General features: G+C 42.8%; 1 long non-coding RNA gene across 2 annotated transcripts in view; it reads right to left on the bottom strand.

The window, feature by feature from the left end:
- Nucleotides 1–19,820, bottom strand: part of LOC131840199 (uncharacterized) — a 36,327-nt gene that overhangs the window by 13,317 nt on the left and 3,190 nt on the right. Inside the window, exon 1 of one of the 2 annotated variants that reach the window (XR_009357258.1) lies at nt 2,580–2,784. The exons of the other annotated variant lie outside the window; for it this stretch is intronic. This is a non-coding gene — a long non-coding RNA (uncharacterized LOC131840199). Of the gene's footprint in view, nt 1–2,579; nt 2,785–19,820 lie in introns of those variants that run through there. 2 annotated transcript variants of the gene reach the window in all.

The following is a 19,820-nucleotide window of genomic DNA, read 5'->3' as shown; positions in this document are numbered from 1 at the left end:
AGAGAAAGAGAGATCACAAGTAGGTAGAGAGGCAAGCAGGGAGAGAGGGGGAAGCAGGCTCCCTGCTGAGCAGAGAGCCCGATGCTGGGCTCCATGCCAGGACCCCAAGATCGTGACCTGAGCTGAAGGCAGAGGCTTAACCCTCTGAGCCACCCCAGTTGCCCCATTAATAATCCCTTGTTAAGAGCACAGTTTGTCTCTTATCAGTTCATATTTAGGAACACCGAGTATATGCAGGCCCTGTGATTCCCTGTTACTCCATCTCCCTGATACAGTATGAAGCAAGCACGACTAGGTAATAACTGGAATACAGTTCAGCATTTTTAATGTAATTTGGATGATGAGCCCCGAATTACTTTTCCAATGTAAACCAATCAAGTATATTCCAGTTGGAGTGTCTTCACCAAAAATAAACTTCTTTATGAATGTATAAAAAGATAATTAGACTGTCTCCACATGTCTCCACCGTGTTGGGCCTATTCCCAAAGGCGGAGAGAAGCCAGTATGTCTCAGGGTAAAATGAAGGCACCCACTCTGTGACCCCACTGCCCTTCCTCTCCCCACTTCCGTGGTCAATTTTAGTCGTCTCAGAGGCCGTGTTTATGATCCATCTTGCCAGCCCATGGCTCCAGGCTCCATTCCTCATTCTAAATTTGTCATCTTCCGTGTTGCGCTGCCTGTCACAGGAGGGACTGGCAAAGAGGAGTAATGTCTGAGGTCAAATCCCACCCTGCTCCTGGAACACTGCACAAGCTCACACCCTCTGTGGTGTGGGTCAGCGACACCAGCTCTGCGGGCCCTCCCCTGTGTGCCCACTGACACCTGAATGAGGCTCAAAAAGACTTACAAATCTCTTTTTTACCTCAAGAACATGTCCCAGCTAAGACCAAGCACCATGCATCCATCACTATTGATCCAGAAATAAACTGCTGTCTGGACAAAAAGAGTAAAAGCTTCTTTCATGCACAGCTTCAAGGAAATCAGAACACCATTCATTTCTTAGACTGTCCACAATGTATTTCCAGCGTCAGAAAGTATTCAATATAATGTGTGTGTGTGTGTATACTGTATATAACAATATCAACTGATATACTAAATAAGAATGATAGACTAAATAAAATTAAAATGAGTGGAAAATGTGTACCCCTATAAAAATTTTGGAAATATATATGTAGTAAACAAACTGAGTCAGATAATTTCAACTCAGAAGAAAATGTCTACATGAAACGGGATTAACTCTTATGAAGTTTGGCTTATAAGGTCCACCTCTCCGACGGCTTTTTGTCCCACCTCTACACATCCTACTGACCACCTCCCCCTACCCCACATCAGGCGCAGGTGCCCCCTTCCCTGCTCACAGCTGGTCGCTCCCTTTGAGAGGATTCAATTAGGTCAGGGGTCAGAAACTACAGCCCACAGGCCGAATGCAGCTCAATTCCTATATTTGTAAGTGAAATTTTATAGGAATCCAGCTGTGCTCATTTGTCATGTACCGTCTATGGCTGTCCCCATCCCACAGTGACAGAGCTAGTAGCAGCAACAGACACCTTATACTGCTTAGAGCTTAAAACATTCACCATCTGATCCTTTGTAGAAAAAGTTTGCTGGCTCCTGGATCAAGTCCTTCACACTAAGGTGTAACAGTTTTATATGCTACTCTTCCAGGGGCCACTTAGATTTTAATAGGAGGTGATTTTTTGATCTAAAGGAATTGGCTCATAACAGGGTTTCAGTCATCAGCAATGAGATATTAAGGAAACATTTGGGAGCAGGAGAATTTCTCAAGCTCATTATTCATACTCCTCCCACCCATGAACCCAGCCATGGGTCCCCTGTTGAGGACTTTGTTGAAGTTGAGAGGGTTATGATGGCATGGAGAAAGACCCAAAAGAGAGGGAGGTTTGGAAGGATGCTGTAGATAGTGTTCTCTGGTGTGGGGAACACACAGCCCGGGAGACTGGTATTTGTCTCAGTCTGACTGAAACGTTTATCCTTACCATTTACAAATTAACAAACAAAAACATTTTGTAGTTCATTTTAAGGGAGTCAGATTCGTAACTTTGCTTGTCCCCTAATCTTTTGCTTTTTTACTTTTCATGGATATCCAACTTTACACACACACACAAAAACCAACCCAGAAACAAAACGAAAACAAAAACAGAACTTTCGTGGCACATAGAAGATTTTTCTCTCTGAGGTTTCCATGAGCAGCGTTATTTATCTGTAAGGAAGTCTCCTACAAAAGCAAACGAGAGCTCACAGGAGAGCATTCCTTTCAGGACATGGGGGCTCCATTCATACCAGCATCACTGAGTAAACTTCCAAGACTTTGAAGTGGCCACTGCACAACGTGGAAACAAGAATATCTGGTTTCCCATCCCGAGGTGAATCAGAGGCTAAGTGTGCATGGGGAGTAATGATCATGCCTAACATTTGCATTTGTTCAGGATATACAGGTCCCAAAATGCTCTCTGGAAACTCCTCCTGTTTAATCCTCAGTACAGTCCTTTAAAGTAAAAAATGTCATCCCCTTTTAAATAGGTAAGGAAACGAAGGATCTGAAGGTATAAGTGACTCACCCTAGATCAAACAGCTGTTCGAGTTCTCTCAGAGTAGAGGGTTGATTCTTCGGGCCCATACAGGAGGGAGCCTAGGCCCTCATCAAATCCAGATAGACCAGCACCATCCTTCATGGAACGCTTGAATGCCAAGGTTTTGGCTCCCTTTAGGTACAAGAGTACTATATGGCCAACTGAAGAGGCGTAGACTCCACTCAGATGTGCCCATGAGCTATTCATCTTGAGTACCAGGATGCCACTGCACAGGGCTCCTGGCCCCGCCCGGGAAGGTGGTCACATACCACTAGCATTTAAGAGGATTTGCACAAATTAGAAAAATGCAGACCAATTACACAAAGGTATTCCTTTCCCCCAGCTGACCCAGTCCTGGGCCAGAGTTCAGCTCAGGAAGCTGAGCAGGCCAGATCCAGCTGCTGCTTCTGTCCTTCCCCTGACAAGGCATCACTGTCCAGGCACAGCTGGCACAACTGACCTCTGCCACCCCTGTTCAGAGACCTCCCTGTGCTAGGAGGGGACCTTTAAGAAAGAAAAAAAGAAAGAAAGAAAACCTTATTGAGAAGAACTGAATTCATACAGAACAGTAAGTACCACACAGTTTATCAAGAAGGGAACAGTCATGGTCTAAACTTGGTATGGTTTGGGTGGTGATGACAGTCTTTCTGAGCTAGCTAATTAGAGCTGATCACCATCCAGGTCAACCCCCTCCCACCTGGTTCTCTCTCTTAGCCAAGACTTATTCTGTCCCAATCAAGTCTATCTCCCCCATTAATTCAGGTGCTGTCCCATCTAATGGAAGCATCTATGAACTGGAGGGAACATACCACTAGCAGGAGGGTAGAATTTTTCTTGGCAAGTGGGTGGGTGACCATCCCCTTCAGCATGTCTCTGTCACCCCATGACAGGCAATCCTGCTGAGATAGGACACTTCCTTCAAGCCTACACATTATCAAGAATCCAACCACCATCAGATTTTCTCATCAGAGCATGCTAGATCTCTTTCTGTTCCTCCTCTAAATGTTCTGGGAGCCCGTATAATCCCCTAGTTGAAAGGGCAAAGTCCAGCTGAGCTCAGTACCTCTCTTGCTCAGGGGTCATAGGTAGCAAGAGCTCCCAATCCTGGTGAGTGTCCTCTTCTGGGTGGCAAACTGTTAACTCTTCCTTGTACATGGCCGAGAGCAGAGAGAGGAAGCAAGCTTTCTTGTGGCTCTTTTGAAGCCACTATTCTCATTCTGGAGGGCTCCCTTCACCTGACATCATCAGATCCTAATTATCTCCAAAGGCCTCACCTCCCAGTACCACCACAAGCGGGGTAGGGAGTAGGGTTTCAACATCTGAACTATTGGGGGGGGGCATCACAAATATTCAGTCCATAAGACGGGGACATGCAGGAGTATTAACTATGGCAAGGTAGTTGTGATCTCTTCCTCCCTAGCACATTGCTTGACAAAGAGTAGGAGTTCAGAAAATGGCTATAAAGGCAAACCAAGTTAGTTTTGTCTGTAAGTAGTATGGTTCTACATCTACAAATTGAATAACATGTGTGATGTAGAGGCAGATCATATCTTGCAACCAATTTCCTCCACAACATATTAATCAATATTCTTAGCCAATAAGCGTTTTCCAGAAGAATGGGTTTTTATCACCACAAGCCACCAATGGTACAGAATTACTTAATTTTTACTAGAGGCTAGTAGAAGACGCTTTTGGTTTCCGACATGGGAAATACTAAAGAAAAACAAAACAAAACAAAAACAACAACAAAAAAACCCTTTCAAGGCACTCTGTGGTATAGAGCGAATTTCAAGAAATAGCCCAACAGGGTAAAGGTTGGGGGAAACCTGCCCTAATATTGACCCTAAGACTCACTTCCTGTAATTCATACAGTTCACAGACTTCTCTCTCCTGCATAAACACCTGCAGGACAGCTGCTACATGGAAGGCCTGCAGGGTTCCAGAAAAGGCTCATGGCTGCACAGCTATGGCTGGGTTTCTCATGCTGACAGGTCAGTGTACAAAAGCTGTGAGGCAGCAACGGCAGTCTGCTTTCTTTCCAGCTGTCTGGGGGAAAATGCTGACAGGTCTCGGTACCTCTCTGTCTTCATGCTGACTTGTGTGTGCTCTTGTAATGTCCTCACTTAGGACTCATTCTACTTCATCCCAAAAGAATAATGGAAATGAGGAACGAATCCAGACAACCTGCTAGTTCCAATTCAGGTGAACCCCTCTTAGTGAAGGCAGCCCTGAGTAAATTGTGAGGAGATTATCCACACCACAAAACACTTTCAGAACCCAGAAAAAAAAAAAAAAACTGGAAAGAAGTCTGAGAAATCTTCTGTGGGCCTCATCCTCTACTTTCATGGGTGAAGAAAACTTAGCCCACGGAGGGAAAATGACCAGGCCAGTGACCTTCTCATTCCTAATGCATACTTTTCAGAGAGGAAAGTTTTGCCACAGGTATTTCAAATTTTTTGGAACAATCAGCACGACTTTTATTTTGAAATATTTAACTTACACATTCCTGGGGAAGTACCCATATAGAGTGATGGACAAGGGCTCAAGAAACAGGGAGTGGATTTAAGTACAGTAGTACATTTAGATATGTAATTCTAACCCATAGAATAATGGATCCTATTCCACATCCAGATCCATTCTAGTACGTCCGATTTCCAACTTGTTACATATGATGACCAGAATCATCCAGACAGGCAGTTAATGAACATTCTTGGATTATATATTGACACAAATACATGTTTAAAACTTAACAAGAGGCAAACCATGGACAAAGTCAAGTTCACCTCATTTGCTCTTACCAACTTTTGTAGATACCCTCCTGGCTGCCTTCTTAAACCTCTCCAGTGTCACTTCTACACTTTCCACACCTTTTGATTTTTTGAGTAGTAGCTGTGTGAGCAACTAGGCGCACACACGCACGTGCACACGCACATGCACACGCACACATACAATGGTCCTAGGAACAAAAGCTGGCACAGCACATTAACTCAATTCATTAGGAAAGAAAATGCTTTTCTTTCCTTCTTTCTCTTTTTTAAACCTTAGTGCAGGCACCCTTCTTAGGGGCATGCTGTCAGTCTGGGCTTTTGTCTTGGCTGGCTCCAGATTTTTTAATGCATGCTGAAAATACCACTCATGCAAACTCACTCCGTGAAGGCCACTTTGGATCACTGCCACCTGCCCTCACTGTATTAAGAAGCATGGATCCATTGCTATTATGGAGCCTGAAGCAGAGCCAAGAAGAAATCTCAAAGGACCCTCTCCCTAGACATATGTGAGTAGAATAAAAATGAGACACAAATGATAGCATGAAGACCCCAGCACTCTTGTGGTGAAGAGAGGGGCTGTGTTGTGGACCAAAAGGATGTTCTGGGTTCTTAAGTGAGAACAGAGATTAAAACACGTTATCCTTTACATGTTAAGTTCCTTCAGGCCTATCATCAACAGGGTGGGTCTTTTCTGGTTTTGTTTTTTGTTTTTGTTGTTGTTGTTGTTGTTGTTGTTGTTATTTTTCCTGAGAATGAGAACTGAAATTCCTTAAAGCAAAGGCACACATTCAAGGCTGAGCAGACCCGAGCTAAGAGATGTCTCCATAACTTTCTGAATACCCAAGGGTCCCATCCTTCCCCAGATAACCGAGGATAACGAATATACTTATTTATACCGAAGTATTAGAGATTTAATGTGCGACTTCTCCAAATGGCATCTGTACTCCGTAAGTACGTGCTTCCCAGAGGTCCCGGGAGAGCAAATAATGTTTAACCTAGAAGAATATACAGAACTAGTGGTAGAATTCCAGAGCTTTTAAATCACCCTACACCCGAGACCATCTATTAATACAAGTATGGATCTAAACATATCCGTCTGATGAGGCGACAGGAGAAAAAGGGAGCATCATACATAATAAACCTGGAAGGGTGAGTCTTGATCCCGCTGTATTTTCTTCCTTCTTCTTTTACCAATCATTCTAGCCCTCATAATGGTTTCTGCAACTTCATGCCTCCAATTCCACTGCCCCTATGACGAAACCAGTTCTGAAGATTCAGCAAAGCATATCCCATGTTCTATTGGTAGAGATAAACTCAGTGCTGAGTTCAGTGCAAAATGAAATTAAGGGTCAAAAACAATGCCACGGGGGCGCCTGGGTGGCTCAGTGGGTTAAGCCTCTGCCTTCGGCTAAGGTCATGATCTCAGGGTCCTGGGATCGAGCCCCGTGTCCAGCTCTATGCTCAGCAGGAGCCAGCTTCCTCCTGTCTCTCTCTCTGCCTGCCTCTCTGCCTACTTGTGATCTCTGTCTGTCAAATAAATAAATAAAATCTTTAAAACAAACAAACAAACAATGCCATGGAACAGGGGGGAAAAAAGGCAAAAATTCAGGTGGAAATGTTGGGCCACACAAGAGCTGGCACGAATAGCACACGAAACTTCAAGAATCACTAATGTTTTAATGGGAAAGGACACTCAGCTAATGATGCATGATTGTTTTTTTCCCCCTTTTATTATGAGAGTAAGAAAAAAAAGAAAACCCATTTGGTTGTGTCAGGGTCAAAGGATTTAGCACATATTTGCTGACCAAATGCATCTCAGTGATTTTCTGTCATTCCTTCAAACTTCTGCGTTACTGCCTTTGACTACACCGTTCAGCTCCAGTGAGTCAGGATCATAGTGATTCTGCTTCTTCGTGGCCCCAGGGCCAGGAGGAGCGGTCCACCCCAGGGGCAAGCAGTCTGGGGTGGTGCCTGGCCTAGAGAAGACTTAAAAGCAATCATAAACCAACTGAAAAGTCAGTCTGCTTTCTATTAGCACCACAGCAAGCAGTTCTAAAAAAAGTCAGTAATAGGGGCACCTGGGTGGCTCAGTGGGTTAAAGCCTCTGCCTTCAGCTCAGGTCATGATCCCAGGGTCCTGGGATCAAGCCCTGCATTGGGCTCTCTGCTCAGCAGGGAGCCTGCTTCTCCCTCTCTCTCTGCCTGTCTTTCTGCCTACTTGTGATTTCTCTCTCTCTGTCAAATAAATAAAATCTTAAAAAAAAAAAAAAAATCAGTAATATACCGCTCTCCCCCAACCAAAAAAGATCTTTTGTTGGGCTAAGTTCTAAAGAACTGTAGCAATTGCTATTGGGTTTTAATAATATAAGCATAAACTTCAATTTAGCACATTTTTTATTGCTTCTCCTTTAATAAACATATTCTACATGGAAGCTAATTCAGAGAATCAATTCCACGCATTCATTCTGAGGGTAAGTACACAGTAAAGCTTGCCCTGGGCCCAAGCCTCCCGTATCTCTCTGGTACTACGTATTCTTACATACAAACAACTGATTCAAAATATATAATGATGGCATAGTTCATTGTAAAGACAAACAGAACTTGGTTTATTTCAATTCTGTCATGCTATGTGACTTCTTGGAGTTTTTTTGTTTGTTTGTTTTTTACTGTGTGTAAAATTTTCTGTTATTTATTGTGAAAGAGGATTTTTACGCATCTCTGCCAAAAATGTCCTTACGTTTAAGACTTTTCCTATTTCTTAAATATGTTGCTTCATGTGAAAGAAGCCTTTCAAAATTAAAATTAATAAAAAGGGTTCTTTGATCAGAGACCGATGTTTCATAGAAATGGGAAGAAAAACAAGTTTGACAAAGTCACTGACAAATTTGCAGAAGTTAATGACAAAAGCAGAAACTGTAGAATTACTGTTCATTATTGTGAAAGACCAAGAAGTAGGCATAGTTTCCATCTGTTTCTTCAAAAAATACGTTAATCAAATTAAAAGTATTATTCCAGAAGACTTTTCCTTTTATGGAATATGATATTTATTTTATTTTTAACTTTTTAATGATAGGATAGAACATTTCATAAAAAGGCATTACTTTTCTGGCCACTATTATTATTGGTTTCACTGTGTGATTATTGCCAAAAATAATTTGGTCCTATAGGAAGGGGGTGTTAGAAATGATCCGCTCTGGGAGTCAAATATTAGCGCCCTAATCTGTTGCCTCTTCTCTTTTGGAGCTCCCTGACTCTGCTTCTCATACAGCTCATCCCCTACCCCACCCACCCCTCCAAACAAGACCTGTTAGTCAAGTGTTAGAGAAGGTAGATTTGATTTACTTTAAATAGTTCATCTCTCCTCCGAAGTTGTTCTTCCATCGTTCTCCCACTTCTTCTTCTAGAGAAGGGACTTCGGTCACAAAATTAGAAGGGTTAAAAAGCATTCCTCGATCTCCACCCCCCACCCCATTAACTGTAGAGTAGAGATAAGCAAAGAATCTGCCTACCCACCTGCATATGAGGCTGGAGAGGGGGTGGGAGGGCAGAGAACTCAGCTAGTCTAAGTCTGCCTGGACTCTTGGGACCCTGGGTCAAGCCATAAGATCTCAGTGGCTTTCCTTTCTGGAGTGAGTCTGATAACCCAAATCGTAGCGCCTTCCTGATACCGCAAGAGTATTTGATCCTAAAATGCTGCATTAATTCGCACATCTCTCTGAGCTTCCACACCCGGACCCCCAGAGTCACCCTGAATCCCTCAGAGAGAAGGGAGTTTACATTTCGGTCCACACACACCTCCTCCTTCCAAACTCTGGTCAGCCTGATGTCCTGAACTCTGAAGAATCAACTCCAAGCAAGAGGGATGCTATTTCCCACCCAAAATTGAGCACACCATCATCATCACACTCCAGTTCTCAGAAGGGCTTGAAGTCATCCAAAGGAGATTCATTATGTTAGTAAGCTAAAATTTCCTTCATGTTGATAACAGGGAAAAGTTATGATATTTATTTTTCATTTTTACTTATGGAGTATAATGAATTCCACTGATAACCTATTTATGAAATCCACCAATCAAAGGAAATTATAAAGTTCACCATAGTAACAGCTCAGTGTCAGTCGCCTGAGTGAGAACCACACTGCATAGGACGCCCGGACCAATCACTGGGCAGAGTAATGTTACCATCTCATAGCAACCAAGAGATCTGCATGGCAACATCAGTTGCTATAGGAAAGAAAAATTAGAAACAATATTCTGCTAGGGAGAAATTAAAGTATTAACTGTTAAGTCATACTTGAGTCACGGTTGGAGGACCTATCCTAAAATATCCACCTAAACATAGCTCAGATAATACCTGTCCGATCCAAGAGTCCATGTGCTAGGAACCCCTCACCCACCACCAATTGGAACCCCCAGCATATGAAAGAGTGGGGACTATCCATAGAAAAGACCACTTCTGAGTAGGAAGAGAAAGAGTTCTTTAATACTAGGAGTAACGGGCAGATTTGGAGGGTAAATTGCACATAAATCATCACATTTAATTCTGTGAGGGAGGCAGGGCCGGTGTTATTATCACTAAATTCTCCATTTTCTCCCCCCATCCCAAATCTGGTTCCTCTCCCAGCCTTAACTATCTCACTGAATGGCAACACAACTCTTCCAGTTGCTCAGACTGAAAACCTCACAGGCCTTCTTGACTTTTTCCTATTTCTCACACTCAATCCAGTTCATCATCAAACCCTATTATTTCTACTTTCAAGAAATGTCCAGTATGTAACCAACTCCCAACCCACCTCCACAGCTATTCCCTGGATCCAAACCATTATCATCTTTTCCTCCTAACCCATGTTCCTGCTTCCTGGCCTTGCCCACCCGCAGTCTATTCTAAACACAGCAGCCAGAATGACTCTTCCAGAACACAAGTCCTAGTCTCACAACCCTCCAGTGATTTCCCATCCTCTCTAAAGCAAAAACCCAAGTTCTTACCATGGCCTACAAGACTGCACACAACTCAGCTCCCTCTTGTTCCCTTGACCCCATCTGCTGTCACTGTCTGCTTTGCTCACCTGCTCCAGTCATACTGGTCTTATGCTGCTCTTAGGACACGCCAGCCTCCCTCCTACCTCAGGACCTTTGAACTAGCTATTTCTTTGGTTTGGAACATTCTCCCCCCAGATAGCCTCATGGCTCACTCTCTGATTTCCTTCAAGTGTTCGCTCAAATGTCACCTTCTAAAGGAATCCTTTTCTAACTTCTTTTAAAACTGGACTCTTGGTACCCACACCATTAACCTACAACCCCTAACCCCCTTCTGCCAGCAGTGGACACCCAGAACAATGCCTGGCACTTAATAAGTACCTAACAAATATATCATTGTGAATGAAAGAAGCACTGTTTCACAGATAAAGTAACTGCCTCAAGAAGCTAAATGACTTACTCAGAGGCTCACAGCCAGAACGTATTAAAGTTCAGACTGAACTCAGATTTACCAATGACTCCCCAAACTGTGTTCTGCCCACTCTACCACATTTTGATTTCCTTTTTCAGATTTGGTACCCCTTTTAATAAGTTCCATGAATGCATTAATTCCCTGGGACAGGAAGAGAGACCACTGCACTGATGAGACATCTGTGGGCATGGCCACAACAGCAGGGGAGAGTGGGGGTGAGCTGGCCCAGAGCAGGAGTGATGCATAAGGGGCAACTGCAGGTGCATAAGGAAGTGTGGCTGAGATCATGTCAACTGGGCTAGGATACCCCACTGGTGATGACCTACCCTACCCTTTTGCTTGGTGATAGACCACTCAGCAATTCCTAACTCTTTGTCCACTCAGGTAGAAACAAAGATTTAAATGGAATTTCTAGTCTGTGAAATGTTTCACTTCTTGCTAGTTGGTTCTGAAATAGTCTCAGAGTTGTATTACGTATACATTGCATGACTGGTAGGAAAAAAAACCAACAACAACAAAAGAAAAATCCAATCACCAAATACATTTTTTGGTCCACACAATAGTTTTGGGCGTTTGTTTTTGGTTTTGTTTTTAAGCAGGAGTCACCTAATGTTATGGTATTATATGGAATAGTGTTTTGATTAAAACTATACTAAGAACTGTAGTGGTATGCCTACCATTTCCACCCTGATTCTGATAGCAGGTGATAAGTGCTGGAGTAGGATGACGGAGAAGGAGAAGGTAGAGGCTGCCCAGACACATAACAGGGAGAGGAATAAAGCTAAGGCAGGAATACGTTGCTTCCATGACCTGTACTGATGATCAAGAAATGCTGGTATAGACACAGACACCATCAATAGCCTTGTTGGGCACCTGCTGAATTAAAAATAGTGATAGCCCTTTCACCAGGACACTAGAACATGAAAGACAAAATCAGGGATGATAGTACCTAACCCTCCTTGAGCCCTGATGGTGTGGCAGGCATTTTGCTAGGTACTTTCATAGACTTTTACATATAAGATTCTCAGCAGAACCCTCAACAGGAGGAATTTTCCCCTCAGACCCCCCAGTATATAAAGTAACCTCAGAGAAATGAAATTATTTCCCAAGGTCATACAACTAGAAAATGACAGAGGTTACCCATTTGTTTCCAAAGTCTTTGTACTTAACTGTTACATTACACCCTCTCTCTTCAAAAAGATTAATTCATGGGATATAAATAAACATGGAAGACTCAAGGTGACATAAGGAGGTAGACATAAGGAATCATTAGCAACAACAACAACAACAACAAAACAACTTCAGTGAAAGTACCCATCCTTACAAGTTTCTATCTATGGAGAGCTGGGCTGGTATGTGGAGGCTGTGAAGGGGCCAGGTCTACAGTCCTGCTTCTCATCTCAAAATCAACACCAGCCTCCCTCCATTTCATGCCACAGATTTAGCTCAATATGGACAGAAAAGGAAATGCCAAAGCCATGCTCATAAAGGTTCATGTTGCTAAAGGTTGTCGAATACATATTGTTCTATAATCACTTCCTTGGTGACATAAAACTCCCAAATGAAATGCGTCATAACATCGTGAACCCGGGATGATGAGCTCTTTCCACACAGCGGGGGCATTAAGGGTGGACATGAAGAACAAATGGAATTTGGAGGCCTCGAATGTTCCACTGAAACTTCTGCCCTGGTGCGGAGGAAAGGACAGGTGTGTGTCGATGTGAAGACCCTTCTCTGCTGCCTCTCCTTCCTTCCAGTATTTATCCTCAGAAGCAGACTTCAACCTAACTAGGGAAAAATGAAAGACCTGTTACAGATTCCTGAATTTAAAAAAAGAAAGAAAGGAAGAAAGAAAAAATCTAGCCTAACTTTACAGAAAACATGAAGCCAACATGTTATAAGATCTGGCCTTCTGACTTACTTCAGGGTTGTTTCTACCCAGGTTAAACTTTCTGGCTTTTTAGCCTGAGAAGCAGATAAATTTCTCTACCTTCAAATGTGATTTTAACTGCATTACTTAATAACAAGGCCATCAGTTCATTTCTCTATTTTTTGAGCAGTGACAGCTCTCACATTTGCAGTGAAGGTACTCTTAACCCACACCGGACCTGAATGCCCTTAACATTCATTATTTGCACCAAACACCAGACACTCACATATTTGCAAATACTGTAGAAGACAGAGTGATCTCATGGAGAGGGCCCTGCAGTCTGACAGATGGGAGTTCCAGCTCCAGCTCTGAGATTGGCTCATTGAGAACTTTTTGGCAGATTACTTACCCCCTCTCCCCCACAGCTCTGTCATTTGGAGAGTGAATACAAAATACTTGACTTACAGAAGTTTTCGGTGAGGAGTAAATACTGGGGCAGGGCTGAGTCTAGTGCCTGGACATAGCAAATACTCAGTTATTACTTTAAAAGTAAAACAAATGGACCTAGAGATGCCTGACATGGGAATGAAGCTTTCTAACTGGATCTCTCAATCCTTGCTGAGCCCTAATTATGTCTGTACTGGTTTCTCAGGACTGAAGAGCAAGCAATCCCATGCTCGAAAAGGAGACAACTTATCGCCCCAAGTATTGAGATAAGTCGGCTATGTTTCCCTCAAAATTGAACGTCCGTTTTCTTGTCAGCATTCTCAAGGACAAAGCCTCTCAATATCATGTTATTAAATATGAGATTTAGGCTCAAGGCTTTTCTTTTGGTTGTTGCAGCCCTCTGCCTCATCTCACCAAAACTATGGTTAAGGGCAGCTGCATCTTTGATTCACTATCCACAGGTCTTCTGCGAGCCTGTGAGCCCCTAAAAGCTATCTGTATAATCATGGTGTAGATTTCAGGCTATAAATCCTATTTAAATGCACACGTCCAAACCCAAAGTGGGTGGGAATAGTCTTTTGACAGATGAAGTCTCAATCTTCATAAAACAGGGCTGTATGCTAGCCCCTCTCCCTTCTGACCATCGGGGTCAATGATTTGGCACAGCTCTCAGATGAGTTAGACGGATGCCCTCCAGCCAGCGGGGATTGAAAGACAAGAGTCTGCCCTGGGGTCCATGTGAGTTTATTGTTAGGCACTTGGGACAGATGTATGAAGCTGCTGGCCCTGTCCTTTGATCATTGTTGGAAGGTATAGCTGAGCATGAACTGTAGCAATAAGGGTTAGAGAAGGGGCAATGCTGACACGCAGCCCCAGCTCAGGCATTTGGTAGCCCGGCTGGGAAGCAGAAGCCCTGTTTATTTGCTGAAGGACTCAGTAAGCCCTGAGGGAAAAAGAATGAAAATGGGAACTTTGGAAATGAAGGGATCTTGGAGATGGAGTCAAAATCCCAGATGCCTGAATTCTGCCCAGGGGCCCTGGCTGACTGTTGGTGTGGAAGGATGCTTTCAGATAATACACAGGCTAATGCTACCCAAATATCCTCTGGGCAAACTCGAGGGCTCCTGTCTCATGTTCCCCAGGGAGAGGTCTATTAGGAAATTGAATAAGTCTATCTCCTCAGGACGCTAATGGAGGAATCGTTAGAGAGAACTCTCACCCTCAGAGCCGCAGATTAAATCTGCAGACAGAGCAGGAGTGGCCCCAGCGACAATGGCAAGGCAACTTGAATGCCTTCCCAGGAGAAGCTGCAAGACACCCTGCCCTTAGATGCAGGCCGGGGAGGACCATGCTTTGGAGCGCCCCATATGTCACAAACATGAAGAAAAAAAAGAAGAAAAAAGTGTTAAAGAGCACATGGGCTTTGTCATTCCGGGTCTGCGTCTCAGCTGTGGTGCTCTGAGACCCCACCCCTCCACATCTGCTTTCCTGACTGACTTTGTTCAGGCCGCCGGGGAAACATTACCCCGCATCCCTTGCCTTGCCTTGCCTCCAAATGCTGTCACAGATTATGGGTTTGGCTGCGGTGGACTTCAGAAATGAACGCTGCATCAGAAAGGGTGGGTGGGATCTGAGCAGCAAAAGCGCTGGGGTAAGAGAAGCAGAAGATGAACTGGCCCAGTCTTTCTCCTCAGCGTTAATGGGATAGCAGATTGCCTAACAAAGTGTTGTTTTGCAGTAGCTGCTGTAAGACAATTTTCTTGCTTTTTTTTTCTTAATGTTTTAATTTGTGGGTTGAAGAATGGCAGCTATTTTATAATTTGGTAGTTTGATTTAAAACATTTAAATAACTCTGTTGATGTGTTTGGCTGAGACTCCACAAATGTCAGGGGTCTGTCTGCGAGTGACCCAGGACCGGCCGCAGGACTGGAGTACCCCAGGCAGTTACCCCGCTGTCAGGCCTTCATTACCTTTATACCCGAGGCTCCTAGGTCTTCTCCCAGAGGGTGTAGCCCAAAAAAGTCACTATTACCAAATACTAAATCCCAAATCATCCTGTTTGGCAGGCATCCTCTAATATTGACGTGGATGCTGCCTGTTTGGCTCCTGCAACAGATCGACTGAGGGAACACGTTGAAGGACTGGCTTGTTTGAGTAGGAACATTTTTACATAGAACTTCCACTCTCCTCTCTTCTTGGGGAATGAAGGGAAGAGGATCTCCAACTTCCATCCCCACCAACTTGCTGTTGCTATCCAAGGGAGGAATGGCTGATTCAGTTGGTCAAACCTTGAATTTATTTTTTTTTAAAGATCTTATTTATTTATTTGACAGAGAGAGATCACAAGTAAGCAGAGAGGCAGGCAGAGAGAGGAGGAAGCAGGCTCCCGGCTGAGCAGAGAGCCCAATGCGGGGCTCGATCCCAGGACCCTAGGATCATGACCTGAGCCGAAAGCAGAGGCATTAACCCACTGAGCCACCCAGGCGCCCCAAACCTTGAATTTATTTTGCCATACTTTTCTGGATGGTGGGATGATTGGGTCTCATAATAGGAGAAACAGTGTCTGGCCTATGAGTTCAGTTCTTCCCACCCACTGCTATGGTAAGAAAACTAGAAAGGGGTTCTCACAAGGGGAAGAGGAACATTCTCCTTCCCTCTCTGTTCAGCTCTGATGGGTGAGTGAGAGGATGTTTGACCTATCCCAATGGCCAGGTTAGTGTAAACTGTGTCGTAGGTCTTGTCCTGTCCCTGAAGGCACCTGCGATTTCATGAAACCCAAGGCAGAGATTCAGGGTCAGAGAGAGGAGATCATAGATCCAACTCATACTTCCTACCACATTTTGCCAGAATTCCTGTTTTTGAAGGTGTATTAAACAAGGTAGGCTAAGAGGCTATAACTTAAGACCCACTAAATCAGAGAGAGTATGGAATCATCTCTCTTGTGTTTCAACCTAAGGTGACTGGCTCTGGTTCGGCAGACAACTCTGCTCCACACAGTCATTCTGGGTCCCCCATCTTCAACGTGTAGTTTCCAAGGCTGCTCACTTCTAGCTATCCAGAAGAAAGATGAGAGCAGTCCAGGGCCAGACAAGTGAGGTAGAAGTTGACCATATTGCTTTCTCCCACATTTCTCTGACAAGAAATCCTAATCAGCTCTACAGGAGGCTGAGAAATGGGAGCACAGATTTTGGTAGACAGCTAACATTCTCCACCACAGAGGAGTTAGTGAGCCTTGTAAGGAATGCACAGTCTGCACTTTCACTCAAAGGTGGACACCTTACAGGAATATACTAAAATGTTTGTTTGTGTAGTACTACCTCGGTAGTAGACAGGTAAGTTACTCATAAAAATACTCAAGCCCAAACCATCTTTTACCTATAAATTGTTACAGAATTCTCTGCATGTGTTTGCTCAATTACTTGAGCAGATTCAAAGATTTGGGGATAAAAATAAATACAGGTACTTCCTATAGGCCTCATGTAGGCTGTCATAAGATGGAAGACGGATAACCTACCACCCAAAGATTCTCAATTTAATACACCTTAATCAGTTTTACTGACCATTTCTAAAACTAATCAATGATTTTATGACCCATCTCTGGTAAAAAGTAAGCTGCAGCACCTTTTAATGAAGAGACACAGCCTAAAGGATGTATTAGTTTCACTCATTTAGGTTCTCTAAGCAATAATCCTAACTTCCTATATCGTTAACTTCTCTAGGTTAGACAATTAAAAAGTCACATACCTGGGACATTTAATTTTTGTTGCCGTCCCCCAGACCCCACAAAAAAAATTTGTGAGGTTTTTTAAGTTGTGCACTTGAGCTTGTTGAGGCACGATATTTTAAATACTATTTTGGATCAATTATTTTTTTTCATTAAACAGTAATTGAATAGTTTATCCTTTAAGTTACACATGATTTCTTACATAGGCATTCATGCAGTAAATTCCTTCTAAAATCCTAAGCTGGAAAATCTTCTATCTTCAAATGAATATAATGTATCATTTTTTTTTCCTTACAAGAACCATACAATTTACCCATTCCCCTGTTTGTTTTAGTTTCTAAGAAGATTAACATTAAATTTAACAATCAACTATAATAGCTGGTTACATTCTGGTGCCTGAAATCAATGTCCCAGATTGTTTTATGTTTCATAAACTTTTTTACTTTGGAATAATTTTAGATTTATAGAGAAGTTACAAAATAGTACAAATAGTTTCTAAATACCCTTCATCCAGTGTCCCCTAATAATAACATCTTACTTATTCTTCGTATATTTGTCAAAACTAAGAAATTAACATGGTGCAGTATTATTAACTCAGCCACACACTCTGTTTGGACATCACCAGTTTTTCCACTAATGTTCTTTTTCTGCTTGAGGATGCTATAGTGCGTTTAGCCCAGCCTGCGTTAATTGAAATATGGCATCCTGGCTGAAAATCACTCCTAAGAAATTTAATGACTAGGAACTAGAAAGTGTTTGTTTATTTAAAATTTGCAAAAGACTTCTTCTCAAAAAGAAAAAAAAAAAAAGTACATTAATTTATCCCTAGGGCAAACCATTACTTTGTTTGGGAGGAAAATATACTCACATACTTAGTTATACAAATATAAAGCAAGTACCCATACTATGTGTCTGTTGAAGCCTAAGGAACAAACTTAAATAACTTTAAATATGATACTAGCTGTCTGTTTTAAACATAAACTAAGAGGTCTATTATGAAATTTAGTTGGGTTAAAGCTATGTATATGCTGGCTTTGCACCTCTGTGAGAGATGGTCATAAGGAGAAGAATGAAATTTCCTTAAAATGAGAGAATGTTCCCACTGTCACTCATCCTGGGAGAAGACTGCTCTTGGGACAGAGAATTGGGAGGAAAGCCATCGATCTCAGGGATGAGGAGTCTTCCTTCTCTTTCAGACTTGGATTTCAAGTAGTAAAGACAAGCTCAAGGGATTCCCAGCGGCAGGCATTACTACGTGGAGTAGCACTTGCTACTTGGAGACAGATTGAGCTCCACCAGTCCCATGAAGCTGGATTTGGGTCTGCTGGGCTCTAAGAGAAGCAATCATTGAGATATCCACCAGTTTGTACTTCCCCTGTGCTAAACTTTCAAACAAGTTCTACCCAAAATTGCAGCTTAGTCTCAGCTGTGCTATGGGAAGTCAGGGGTCAGACTTGGAGTGGAGTGGCAAAGGGGAAATCAGTAACCTCTCTCCCAATGCTACAGGCAGTCTGACTAGAGAAAGAGTTGCAGGTTCTACATTTCTAAACACACATGACCTCTCATTCTCAGGACCCCTAAAAAATACCTGGACGTATTTGATGGGAGTTAACTTCCTGAGTGCCAGGCAGAGACTCAAAGTCATCATAAAGTGGGCATTAAGTATGAATTAATTTTGTGGTTCCAGATTACTAAGGTCTATATGTATATGTTATACTGGTATTTCTGCTCTGGTTCACTTTTTTTCCCCCCAAGATTTTATTAATTTATTTGAGAGAAGTGGGGGTGGGGGAGAGCACAAGCAAGGGCAGAGGAAGAGGGAGAAGCAGACTCCCCACTGAGCAGGGAGCCCAATGTAGGGCTCGAACCCAGGACCCCAAGATCATGACCTGAGCTGAAGGCAGTTGCTTGACTGAGTGAGCCACCCAGACACCCTGCTCTTGTTTACTTTAATTGCTTAAACTCATTTATTCATGCATTCAGACTTATGGAGCACCTACTCTGTGCTAGGCATAGTTCTGGACACTGAGAATGAAAGATAAAAAAAGGAAGACAAATCTGACTTCCTGATAAAGTCCCTACTCTCATGGAGGAAAATACATTGCAAGGTACATTGTGTGCTTTCTAAATCCTAAGGAGTGTAGAGAATTATTTATATTTTAATTGTTAAAAGCTACGATTTCATTTAGTTTTTTTTAAAGGTTTTATTTATTTATTTGACAGGTAGAGATCGCAGGTAGGCAGAGAGGCAGGCAGAGAGAGAGAGGAGGAAGCAGGTTCCCAGCTGAGCAGAGAGCCCAATGCAGGGATCGATCCCAGCACCCTGAGATCATGACCCGAGCTGAAGGCAGAGGCCTTAACCCACTCAGCCACCCAGGCGCCCCTACGATTTCATTTAGATATGGTTTGATACATGATAAAGAACTTTGATTTGGTCCTTAAAAATTAGAAGGATTTAGTAAATGTGGCTCATCAGGAAGGTTTGGGGAACACATCTTCAAACTAAAATAACTTTCTGAGAAGAGAAAGGGCTCTCTTAAGACTTCTGGCTCTCCTGTACCCTAAGCCCAGGGGTAACCATTGAGACTTCCTCTTGGCTTATGGCCAAAATCTAAATACTATCTAGGCCCCTCACATCTGAAAAGACAGAACAATGAAGTCCTTAGAAACAGAGTCTTTAGACATTTCTTTTGAAAAGATTACTAGAATAGAGCTTCTAAATCTTCTAATTGCCACTGCTGACGTAGTCTGTTATAAAAACACAATAGTGAATAGGCAAGGACCAGAAGATTCCAAATTGTCTAATATTGGAGAGATACCACAAATCATCTCTCTTAAAAAATATGGCTGTCAAAGCCTGTGATCCTGATTGCAAAGACATCTGTGACTAAATAATGCTGGTTATGGAAATTGCTAAAAAGTTATAAATAAAACGTTAAATAATACAGTACAGCTAATTCCCCAGGTGTTGTTT

Source organism: Mustela lutreola, chromosome 9, assembly GCF_030435805.1.
Source record: "Mustela lutreola isolate mMusLut2 chromosome 9, mMusLut2.pri, whole genome shotgun sequence".
Classification (NCBI taxonomy): domain Eukaryota; kingdom Metazoa; phylum Chordata; class Mammalia; order Carnivora; family Mustelidae; genus Mustela; species Mustela lutreola.
This window is presented reverse-complemented; position numbering and strand designations above follow the sequence as displayed.